The 12,159-nt window shown below is 36.4% G+C and overlaps 1 protein-coding gene across 2 annotated transcripts in view; it reads left to right on the forward strand.

Moving 5' to 3' along the window:
• The window catches only part of LOC150090971 (zinc finger CCCH domain-containing protein 10-like), a 1,521,236-nt gene that overhangs the window by 1,136,436 nt on the left and 372,641 nt on the right, over nt 1–12,159 (forward strand). The gene's annotated exons all lie outside the window — the stretch shown is intronic.

Below are 12,159 nucleotides of genomic sequence, written 5' to 3' on the forward strand. Positions count from 1 at the left end.
TATTGTTTATTGTTTTAAATCTGATTCTCCTGTGAAGTCTCCTGACTGTTTCGCGGAGAAAATATGCAGATTATCCCATTTTGTCTCCTTATAATTCTAAATGACACGAGTCTGAGAATGGCCATGGGGGCAGAGGCTCCACTGGAGAAAAGGCCATTCGGCGAGTTGTGATTTGAGGTACCTAAAGGACAACTAATTACAATAAATTATACAGTATTATGACAAATGTTATCGAGACGTTAATTTGCATGTCTTGAAATGCACAAAGACTGGGCATATGTCGATCTGAAATTATTCGATTTATGCGAATTGGAGCCTGTTGATAATTCATGGAAACATGTCCTAATGAGACGTATGATCTCCGTTGGTTGCGATACGTGTTGAGAATGCGACTGTTAATTAGTATTGGCGGTATCGTTTTCCATTATTACATAAAGACTGACACAAGCGAAGTGAAGTTTCTGGGAGGGAACCTGTGAGATCTGGCTGGCTTTTCATATGAGCTATACGCCTCTTGTGAAAGTATTTGTTTACACGAAGAATATTATGAGAAAATACGGTCCATTAGAAGAAAGTCGGGACTAGTTTCACGTGCCGAAGGGACGGCCATAAAGATCTCATCATAATTATACCTTAGAACCTTCAGAATTCCTCGCAGTAAAACATGAAGAGCTTAAACTTCCTTTGTAAGTGATTTCAGCCCAAACCATTAAGTCACCACCTTCAAACGTTGCCTTTTCAGCTATGTTAAGATGGAATATTGTTACTCTTTTTACTCATTAGTCAAAAGCACTGTTGTCTAATCGACATGCCGTTGAAACCAGTTCAAATTGGCTCTTTTGTGTTGAGGGATCAAAGGAATCCAAATAGTTGGTAGTCATTCACGAAGGCTTTATAAGCCTTCTGCAGACAGTATTGCGAATACAAGTTCTCCTATGGATCTAGCACCTTTTAAGCTAGTTTCTCTGCTGTGAAGTCTCCTGACTGTTCGCAGTTAGTGCCAGATAATGATCATCTTGCGTGGAGATGACACAAGGACAGTATTGGACAGGTTTTCAATAAATGCCAAAAACAAATGTTTATACAAGAGTTTTCTCTCCTAATCTGGTTATCCAGTTCTTCGTGCTGAAAACAGGTTACAAGCCATTTTGTTTCCGGGGTCAGACAGAAATTGCTTTGTTTCATAAATTATGAGTGTCAGGTTCTATTTTCATATGCATTTAAAATGTATTTGCGTTTGATTTTGCCACCTAAATTCTCAGCACCAGTGTTTTTCATATATACATCTTTAATGAACGTTTTTGAACTGTCTGCTGGTACTTTTACGCATGGCTTCCAACTCTCGGGAAATAAAATGTCAGAGGTCGCACTAAAAATTTTAGGGTGGAATGCAAAAACTTCACTGGATCTTTATGTACTTCTACAAGAAGATGCAGTGGCGACATCTCTATAATCTGGCATTTTGAAGAGAGTGTGTTTGTGTAATAAATGCAGGATGCGTGGAATCTGCTTCCACGTGTAGAATTGTTTGCCGTCGTATTTACGTTTTGGTACAATTACAACGCTCGACTTAACTCGAAAATTTCTTCCAAACCTGGAATTGTATTCACCATAAAATTCTAGCGTTGGAGTAAACTTCGTGGGAACCTTCTTATGGCTGGATTTAATCTGCTAAAGAATTATAAATGGTTATGAGAATTCTTTAAGAACTCGAGCAGAAACTTTCCAATATCGATGATAAAAGCAATTCAGTTGGCAATTCGCATATCGATTGTAACATTTAGTATTGCACTACGAACAGAGTTACTCGCTACAAAGACTTAAAATATCTCACTGATAAATGAGTACTGGGATGGTTCTTGTGGAAAGCTTCTCATCCACACTCGTTTCCAATACCAAAATTTATTAAGACCACGATGACATGCGTCTTCTTGTCCCTTCCATCCGAAGATCTTGGCAGTTCTTCAGAATCCACTAAACGTAAGCCACTTCAAATATTATTTATAATTTTAGGACGATAACATCTCACACCCTCAGCTTGTTGTGTCCGTGCCCTTTCGCTACTTTTGTAATTTCCACCTTTTGTACAGAGTGGTAGTAGTCGTAGTGTGCGCGTACACCACAGCATTTTATATAGTACTGATATTTTTGATATCAGTCTGCCAAAATCACGCACACTAGCGTTATAGCTCCATGTGACCCTCGTATAACGCGATTCTTATAACAGACATTAGTTACAGCATGGTTTATTTTTCAATAATACGAAAATTTATTTATTTATTGTTAGCACTATTTACAAATGATGAACCAGCACTGATCAATATGACTTGGAGGGTGGTTTCAGACAACACAGCTTACGGTTCTCCTTAGCAGTCTTCGGTTGGAGATGTGGGATTCGTGAATGCAAAGAGGAAAGATGTATTAAAGGAATTCACTGGGAGACAAGTGCCACATGATGGCATAATAACTGCCTGTTCGTCGTGAAGAAGAAGAGCCTGAGTTCGATTTCCAGGGATTAGAGGCTTTTAAAAAATGACCGAGTTAGGCAGTTCTGGGATAGAGTTGCTTGTTGTCTCCCTGAAAGTTTGTTTTTCCAATCCATAAACTGCAAATCAGCCAAATAATACACTCAACTTGCTAACAAAATTACTGACGCCTCTTGGCCATAGTTGCCATTGCGTTTATTCAAAACAATTCACCCATTCCAATTGCATTGTATTTTTTTTAAGGAGCAGAGCAGCAGTAACAACAAAATGCTTCATACGCTTCGTTACATCGATGTTTCTCTTCAATCATTACCCTTTATTCCAGCATCCGGAACATGGCCAAAAATGAATGAATGAAACCCACTTGGCTGACGTCTAAGTGCTTGTTTACTTTCTGTCTAGACGCATCCTCTGTATAACTCCCGAATCCAGCCTTATTTTAATTTAAGATCACATCCTGAAGCCAGCGAAACGTTTTGTTTTGTAAGTTCACTTATATAATTAAATGTTAAACTGTATTAATCACCAGACAACGCCAAGATTGAACAATCAGATTGTCTTCATACGCGCCATTCTGTGAACAATAACTGAACTGATAATGCGGATGTCTGTAGTGTTTTGTCACTAGAAAAAGACCCTCCGCAGACGCCAAATAATCAGTGAGTTCGTATGGTGATCTCATTCCGCAAAATACTGTGGCAGTAAACCCCTGCAACCTAAATCCACCTTGTCGCAGACAGCAACGTGATAACGGAAAACAAGTGCTTAGGGCCGTATAATAAAAGGCTCAGCAATATTAATAAACTTGGCATAGGCAGTGACCTGCTACAGAGGGAGTGGTGATGTAATAGAGTTAGGTTGCCAAGCGGCGGTTCGTTAAGATATTTGTGACAAGAAAACAATTGCCGGATGGACTACACTCGCGAATGTCCCTCATGCGAGGTAAATGCAGCGAGAATAATTGCAGGAAACTCGCTGTCGGGATTTATTTCGGTTCTGTAGTTACAGAAATTCTTCTTAATTATCTTTCGTCTTCCACTGTACGCTTCTTAATGAAAATTCCTTTATATCCTCTTAACGACATGTAAGAGTGTGCACCCGCTTTGAATCATATAATATTCCTTTAACTGCATTTGGGGGAAGAGAAGGGTGGGAAGAGGCTCTTCACTTCAATGGTATAACATGTTGACCATTGGGTGCCTGTAAAGTTGATAACTGCATTCATCTGGAATGAAAGATTTAGCTGGTGAATTCATCGCCGATTTGGCTCCATAAAGGTTAAAAAGAAAGGAAAATTATGCTTGAATAGAATAGCTTCGTCTCGCCTTTGTGTATTGAGGCGTTGGCAGTGTAAAACTCAATTATTCATTGTTATTTGATTTTGCAAATTTTATTCACCCAGTTTAATTGTAAATACCAACTTAACTGATAAATCGGGCGAAGTTGGATTCGGCTGATTTATCAGTTTGGTATTTATAATTTCGATTACATAATGAAATATTTTCGAAAACTAAACTTGAACGGACTGTGGGGAAAAGATCAAGAATATTAGCTGTGTTGTTAGGATTGTCTGGTATTCTGGTAGCTTCGCGTAATTAGAAAAGGGAAACCAGCTGGAGTTGTGAGAATGAAAAATCACCAAGGAAAACTATCCCACTGTTAGGTAAGTTGACCTGGAAAAAGTCGAGTTTCAAAGAAAGGAAGTCAGAGTTCCAAGTGATTAGTGGGACCTGGGAGAACGATAGTGGCAAATGAATTTGAATAGGCATGGAGATATTTTAAGCCAGAGAAGATCGAAAAGAGGAGATTCCAAATTACTAAATCTCTGACATGGAATATCAGAGTGTACATACGCACCTTTGAAGCGAAAGATATCATACAGAAAATAATTAGGTCAACTGAGATGAATGGTGGTTGAATCAAACGATAATTGCAATTCTGTCAGAAAAACTAAGTGGGGCTAGGGAGACTATAAGTGGAAATGGACATAATTGAGGTCGGAACTGAGAACACGTATATTTGCGAAATGAACGAGGTAGTTTTTTTCGGCGATAAGTTTTTTTTTCTTCTTTTATTAGTTTGACTATTCATGATGTATTCAGTAGTGAGAAAATGTGGGGAAGACGTTGTATGAAGCAATGAAGTAGAGGCAGCTAGATTATACACTAGCTAATCAGAATGCTTCCTACAGAGTTACCAGTAGGTTCGGTGAGATGGAGACTCTAGCGGCCGACCTGTGAATACCGATTTAAAACTGCACTCTCCAAATGTAAGGAAGTTTCGGTCTCGCTACGATGTCCAACATAACCTCAAAAGACATCGATGTACTGCATGATGGAAGATGAGTGTTTGTCGGAGCTTTGCTCTGCAGATTAAACATGGATTTCACCACTTCAAGCCTCTGATGAGCAAAGTTGCTGAGAATCATCTATCATCCGAATAAAAAGATTGCTAGTTGAATTGCGGAGTTGGGGAATAGCCTGACCATTTATTGGAGCCTGTTCAGTTTACAGCTGTACGGTTGCCTGGTCCTTGTTTTGGGTGTATGGTAGTGTAGTAACTCGGTTGCGATGTTTGGAGAAACAGTCACCGCTGAGAGTAATTTGCATAGGACAGATATATTTGCCTGTTTTATGAGTAGATGCAAGGGCTTGAGGTTCTGGTACTTTTGGTGTCTGAATGTGATTTGAGGACCCAGTATTGAAGAGAGAAGAATTTTTCTGTTATGTGGTTTGTGGTGTACCTGATCATATTTCTGCTCCCCATGCAAGTATGTGGTATGAACATGTTTGATAATGATTATGATTGCTCTGTTGCGCATTGGGACCGTTTCTTTGTTAATCAGCCATTTGGCTCCGAATTTTTTGTCAACATTGCATACTGTCAAGAAAAGGGGAAAAACCTTGATTCTTCAGCAGTTCAGCGTAAAGTACAGTTTCGTTCTGAATGAGCCAAATCCTGAGCATTCTAATTGGTGTTAAGAGCTTATAGTTTCTTTTATTACATCGTTGCTCTCTACCTTTCTTTTTAAAAAAAAAAAAACTCTATCCCATCTTCATAAACAAATGAAATATCTGAATTGCTCCATTTTAATAGCTCTCCAGCATTGCACATTTGAATTTGATATTCATTCTTTTATTAAAAATGAATTTTCACAATTCAAATCTAAAACATTCGCCCCTTTCCAATTCGGTTGTTGGCAGTAGACGAATGTTTGAATATTACTGTTGTAAAATGAAACATGTTGGAACCTCTTTTCATAGACATTCACAAACAATGAAATAAATTTTATTACTTTATTTGCGTTGTCCATATAATAAAGATATTACAATTACAGGTAGATATATATTCTGTGGGTTTTTAAGAATAACGCCTTTTTATCACAAAAATTAATATACAGATGGATTAATTGATAGCGAGGTGTTTATTCAGGCAAAGTGAGAGTAGTTTTGAGTTATTATTTATAATTAAAATCAAAAAGGGCTCAACAAAATTCATAAAAAAGATTCCCCTGGATGTTTTCAGCATGAATTCTTGCGTGACTGGCTACATTATTACCATTACTTTCCACAATCTTTCCTTAGCAGGTAAATCGAAAAGGGGAGAATGGCAGTAGCGAAAAGCGAGTCAAGAAAGACCGACTTGTGTGAGATTATGATTAATGGGCAGTGTCATTAGCCACATTAACATGTCATGGTGGTTGGAGAAGGAGGGAATAGGAAGATAAATTTTCTTTAATATCAGGGAAGTTTTTCACGCTCACATATTTCCCTTGTTGGCAGCAGCTCTCAAGAAAAATGGCGTTTAAAGAAATGTTGCTTTATGGAGAATTTTTGTTTGTTTGTATAAAGTCTCCACCAGCTGCTCTCCATGTTCGCTTGATATCGGAGTGTCAGTGAACGAACACATTTTTTTAATACTATCTCTCCCTTAAATTTACGGCTTCTATAAAAAGATTGTCAATATTATTAAAAATAATCACCACGCTTTGTACTAGCAGTTCATACGTCATAACACGTTTGTTATATGTTGGGACATTGTAGACACAAAAGCAAGCCTGCCTTTTGATTTGAGCGATTTCAAAATATGGTTTCTTTTCAAAAGAAAAATTTAATCTTTCATTTTCCTTAGAAAATCCATTTCTTTAAAAATACAGTAAAAGTACGAGTAGTTTAATTATTGTAGATTCTTTATCAGTTATGAACCAACATTTTTTTTTTCTGTATTTTTGTCTGATTTCACTTGAGATGGCTTCTCAAATGAAATCTTTCTTAAAAATTATTTTCCAGACCCGTACAAATTGCTTTTGATTTTTTGAGGTCTGTGTTGAAGGCAGTGTTCCTAAAAACACCAGATCGTTTTCGCTTGGGATCTCTGCACATTCGGATAGATTTAGTAGAAAAATCAGTTGCAGAAGGAAATTGCCCAATCAGAAATTGAAAATGAAAGAAGTGAAAGAAAATATTCCTGTAAATCGCTTTGACATATGAACCATATTACATTTTACAGAACATTCTTTTTAGTTTGACACGGTGCATACATCTTCTTACACTCCAATTATCCTCGCTGCCCCACTGATAGCGTGCTTGCTGAGCAAAAGCATTCTCCAAATCCCCCTTTTCTGAGCGTACCACCGGAAGCTTAATAAACATATCAGATTGTTCTTCGTTATCAACCTCGATTATTTTCTTGAACAAATTGGAGTATTTCTGCCACAATTCACAGAGTAGTGAATTTTTGTTTGAGTTCGTTAGTTAGAAAGAGAAATTCCATCCTTCTGGTCAAAAAAAGCTGATAGCACTGAAATTTGCAGTTGAACTTCCAGACTTTTAGCTTGCTTTGCATGAAGGTGTAATGGGGGCGACTGTCTCAAATTTAAAGGATCACTCATTTTTGTCACATGTCCCTATGACTAAAAGTCTTAACTTTTAATTTAATGTAATTTAAATCGAGACGAGAAGTTAGCGGAGTGGATAAGCCAAGTATGATCAGAATACGCAGAAACAGTGAAGAGATAGGGGAGAAAAAAGTGACTAAATTAAGAATATGGGTGTTATGGAAAGAATAAGTATCTGATAATTCAAAATGTGTTAGTTAAAAAGTACATTATATGCATAAACAAAACCAACGAACAGTAGAATTTCGGTGAAAACTGAGAGTGTGTGCCGCCTACTGGTCTGGGTTTGATTCCTTCCCCCAATGCAAATCGGGCAAGCGAATAAAAATTAACAATTCTAATGTATTTCGTGGTGAAAGTATCTTAGTTCCATTTCTGTGGTGAATAGACGTAGTAATTGCCATTTAAATAAACAGGGATTTCATGATTAAGCTCAGCTCCTTGTTATTCTGTATGCCTGTGTAGCCATTAAATATTTATTTGGTGCAATTCATTTTAGCCTAAAAAAACTATAGATCGTCAATTTGTCAATTTATTATTGTCATATGAATTTATAAAAATAAGTAAAAATTAAATTGTTGACATAGGTTTTGTCCCAATGGCTCTTTTGTGCCTTTTAAGGTGTTTATATAAGTTTTTAAGATGATCATGCCGATCAGACGTGAGAGGAATATGTTTATTTTCTCTACAAAGGTGAAGAATTCAGCTAGATTTGTTTCATTTTCAAAAATGTACTTCGGTGTTATCGGTTCTTGCAAACTTCGAGAAATAGAAGAATTTCTTGCCTTTCCTGTCGATAACAAGGGCAGTCAAGTAAAATCTTTTACAGTAAGAACAGCATGGCAGTGAGTAAACTGTGGAGGGTCTTGCCTTCTGAGAAGGTTGAGATGATTTATACAAGTGCGCCCAATGCGATCTCTTCCAAGAGTCACTTCTTATCTTAATTTCCTGGTGCTGGAAGAAGTTCAATGGGATGGTTAAGTCTTAATTTCCATAAGTTTTTTGTACTTTCTCGTCATACATTTTGCCACTGGCAGTAATGGGCTTTTCGTATGATGTAGTCTTGAATAAGGATCCTGATATCAGTCACATATGATGTTATAAATTGTTTTCATGCCTGATCTGCATTTTTATTTCGTGTATTTTCTTTTCGTCGTTTTTGTTTAAATCCTGAGACTACCATATTTACAAGATATAGAGAATATAAGAACGGTACTGTATTTAGCAACCATGTAGACTACTCAAGGCTTATACTACTTCGCGTTTGACCACTCGGCTACATCTGACAGTTACCTCTCTTTCTGTTTAATTCGCTTTAAAAACCAAAAATATACATTATAACAGAATTGACGTCTTTTATCATGTCAGGTTTACAAATCAAAGTTTACTTTAGAAAGGTGTGTTTAGTTGCATGCGGGACAAAAAGTTTGAGATCTATGGATGCCTAAGTATTTGAATCTAATGTTGCGTAACATGAGATTTATTAATCTTGATAACGTTTTATCAGATAAAATAAAGTTTCCTTACGTGATTGCGTTACTCAGTGTGGTTCGAACCCCCAACTACCACACAATGTATGTACTTAAATACATAAATTCAATTTTAATGTACTACCTAGTTAGCGTAATACTGTTGCTTTGACTTAACTGCAAGGCATACATAAACTTAGATGGCGTATACAAACTTGTAAAACTGCTTGAACGCATGTGTAACATAAATGTTTCTGTTGTTATTGCAGTAAAATACCCTCTTTCGCATCTGTTCCTTTCCCATTAAGTTCTGTTAGCTGTTATCCTCTGCTCGAATTTATAATAACATTAATGCCCGCACGCATTTCAGTTCAAAAACGTCATCACTGATTTCAGCGCGACCTAAACAGAGGACAAGATCCAAGCGTTCAGTAATAAATCCTGATGAAAGTAAGGCAGCACGTGATACAACGCAAAGACGTGTTAAAACAGGAATTATTCTGTTTAATCAACAAAGCCAACATCACTATGGTTACCTGGCAAGAAAAGCATCATTGCTAGATATAGTGCGTTACGAAACCTGCAGTAGAAGTTTAAGTAAATAAATAAATAAACAAACATACATATTTTAAGTTCCACAAAGCACCGTTTTCCATCTTGCAAAGTGAACAGGTTTAAATCACTTATATCGCGTTCCCATTGCATACCATTCTCGTAGTGCACTTGGGATAGTTGCCAAATTTTCCCATTCCAGGAAGGAATAAAAATAAACATGACGAGAGGGATAAATTAGGCTTATAGTTACCTCCCTCTGGACAGTCTATTCTGGGTAACCGGGCACTGCACAAGCAAGAGAAGAATCAGTTGCGAGGCGAGCGTGTCGTAGTCCGAATCGGCTGCCTCTTCCTGGATGATGAACCCTGTGCATATCGTACGACCGAGAAATCCCGAAAGATAAAGGTTGCCGCCTTGCTATTAAACGTCTTGTAAAAGGGAACACGGGGACTCCTCCCATTATTTTTAAAGATGGCCGATCTGTGGCATCACTATTTTGTAAGAAAGTTTTTCTTTCAAGATTTTGTTATAGAATAATTGCTTGTATTTTAATATCAGTTTAAGTTTGGATGCTGTTTGTACAGAAAGATTTTTTAAAGGAAAATATATGTAATTTTTATTAGATAGAAATATTATCATATCTTTTATAAGCTGACGTATTTTACTTTGGATAGTTATATCACTCCAATGACGTAACTGAGATGCAGATAAAAGTTATGCTAAGAGTAAATTTTAGTGATCTTATCTTTTTTCGGGATGTAGCCTAGAATTTAACGCACGAAGATTTTAAAAAGATGCATGCCTTTTTACTTAATACATGAAATTATTTATTACATTAACTCTGATCACTTTTCCGTTTGCTTGTCATGCTCAGTTTGTAATGGTTGCGTATTTCCGTTTGTACAATTGATGACAAAAGGGCTAATTGAGTAATGAAGTCATTAGCTTTAAGGGGATGTACCTTGTTGATCACTTTCTTAATAATTGTAGGACGTGAACTTAATGAGAAAAGTTAGGAGATGTGTGAATTTTAGACGAGGACGAATGCTATCTAAGCCTATGGAGCCGTCAAACAACTGTGCATGACACAAAGTGAAAATTAATTTTATGTACTGAGTGCCACAAGTGGAAATATTACTAAATACATTACTTCACCCTTGTCATGCATCCCAAGGTTATTCTCGCGTTGAATACTGCCAAGAAACAAATGAGTGTAATTCTTTTATATTAAAATGGCTAAGTTGTTATGTTGACAATTCAGCATACCAGCCTCGTCCATCATCACTCAGACATCAAGAAGAAAGTTGTATTTGTAATGTTTAATTACTATGAACAGGCCTATATCAGTAGCATTCAACTCATTAATAGCACTATGCCTTAGATTTATATTATCGTATTTATATTTTCGTATATGGTAATATTTTATAAAATGTCAGTTATATTATTTATTAAAAATTTCCCTGATTTTTTTCATTAACTGATGTTGAAGATGAATATTGGCTATGCATAAATCCTACACACCTTTCTGCTGTCTTGAACATTCTCGCCGCCATACCTCTTGCCAGGGAAGTGATTTGCCCTTGTATTCTTATGAACTCGACGCCCGTGAGCTGAAGCTTTCAAAGGTCTTTCCAATTCATTATCGTGAATTGGAAATCATATCGTGATTTCCAGTTCATCACATTGTACTTCTGAATACAATTATCCCTTATATAATTAAAACTGATAACTAAATAACGTTCAGTGTACTTAGTATCAATTGCGCCCTAATAATCATAATTGTGGCCAATATAATTTTATAAAAACTCAAAACTGATTTATTAATTAAAGAACATTATCACAAAGCTATTTCTATCGAATTCTTTTGATATCAATTTTACCCCAAGCTTGTTTTGATAATACTCATTTGAATAAGGTTTCAAAGAGATCATACAGAGTTAACATTTAAGATAAAACAGTAAGTGCAAAACTGAAATATATTAATTACAAAAGAATCTCCCAATTCGTCTCTTCTACCGGTGGTATTCGGGTTTTTGAGTATGTCCTAAATGGTCCGAAAGTGTTAACCAAGTTTTGTCTTCAGAGATGATAAAAACTTGGAATCTGTAATATTCGTAAAGAGATAAAGATCAAACCCCCTTCTTTTATGGGCTTTATTTTCATACTATGGACAAATTAGTTGGTTTCGGGCAAGGGTTGTATAAATTTTATTTTTCAGGAAATCTGGCTTTTTATCCTGAAAACCATCTACATAAGCACACAAATGATGATCCGACTCCCCTTGACTTTAGTCGCTTAAAGAAAAATTTCTATGCACCTTACACAACTCAAATGACCAACCACCGAATGGAACAAAAAAATACTTTGAAATTTTTGCCACGAACTCCAAATTAATTCCCATATACCCAAATGTACGTAAAAGTATAAATGAACGTTGAAGAATAGCCCATTTAAAAACTCTTCCTAAATAATCCATTCCTCGTGCGTGCACTTTTAAACGCTTCTACATAGAAAAGAAAACAACCAGAATTACAACTTTCATGTTTTGCACCATTGCAACATAATGAAGACTAATTTTTAAGGAGAAAAACATCAGTTCGAAGAATAGATGAAAACATCGGGAAGCAAATACTACTTTAGAAGGTTCCTGAAAAATAAAAGTAACTAACGAGTATATAGGAATTATTCCTGTATAAAATTGTCTCCCTTTCTTCTGGTCTTTGAAACGATCCCTGCGTTTAATCTGTGTGTG

This window comes from Mastigoproctus giganteus, chromosome 1, assembly GCF_048544385.1.
Source record: "Mastigoproctus giganteus isolate SK-2022 chromosome 1, ASM4854438v1, whole genome shotgun sequence".
In the NCBI taxonomy this organism is placed as follows: Eukaryota; Metazoa; Arthropoda; class Arachnida; order Uropygi; family Thelyphonidae; genus Mastigoproctus; species Mastigoproctus giganteus.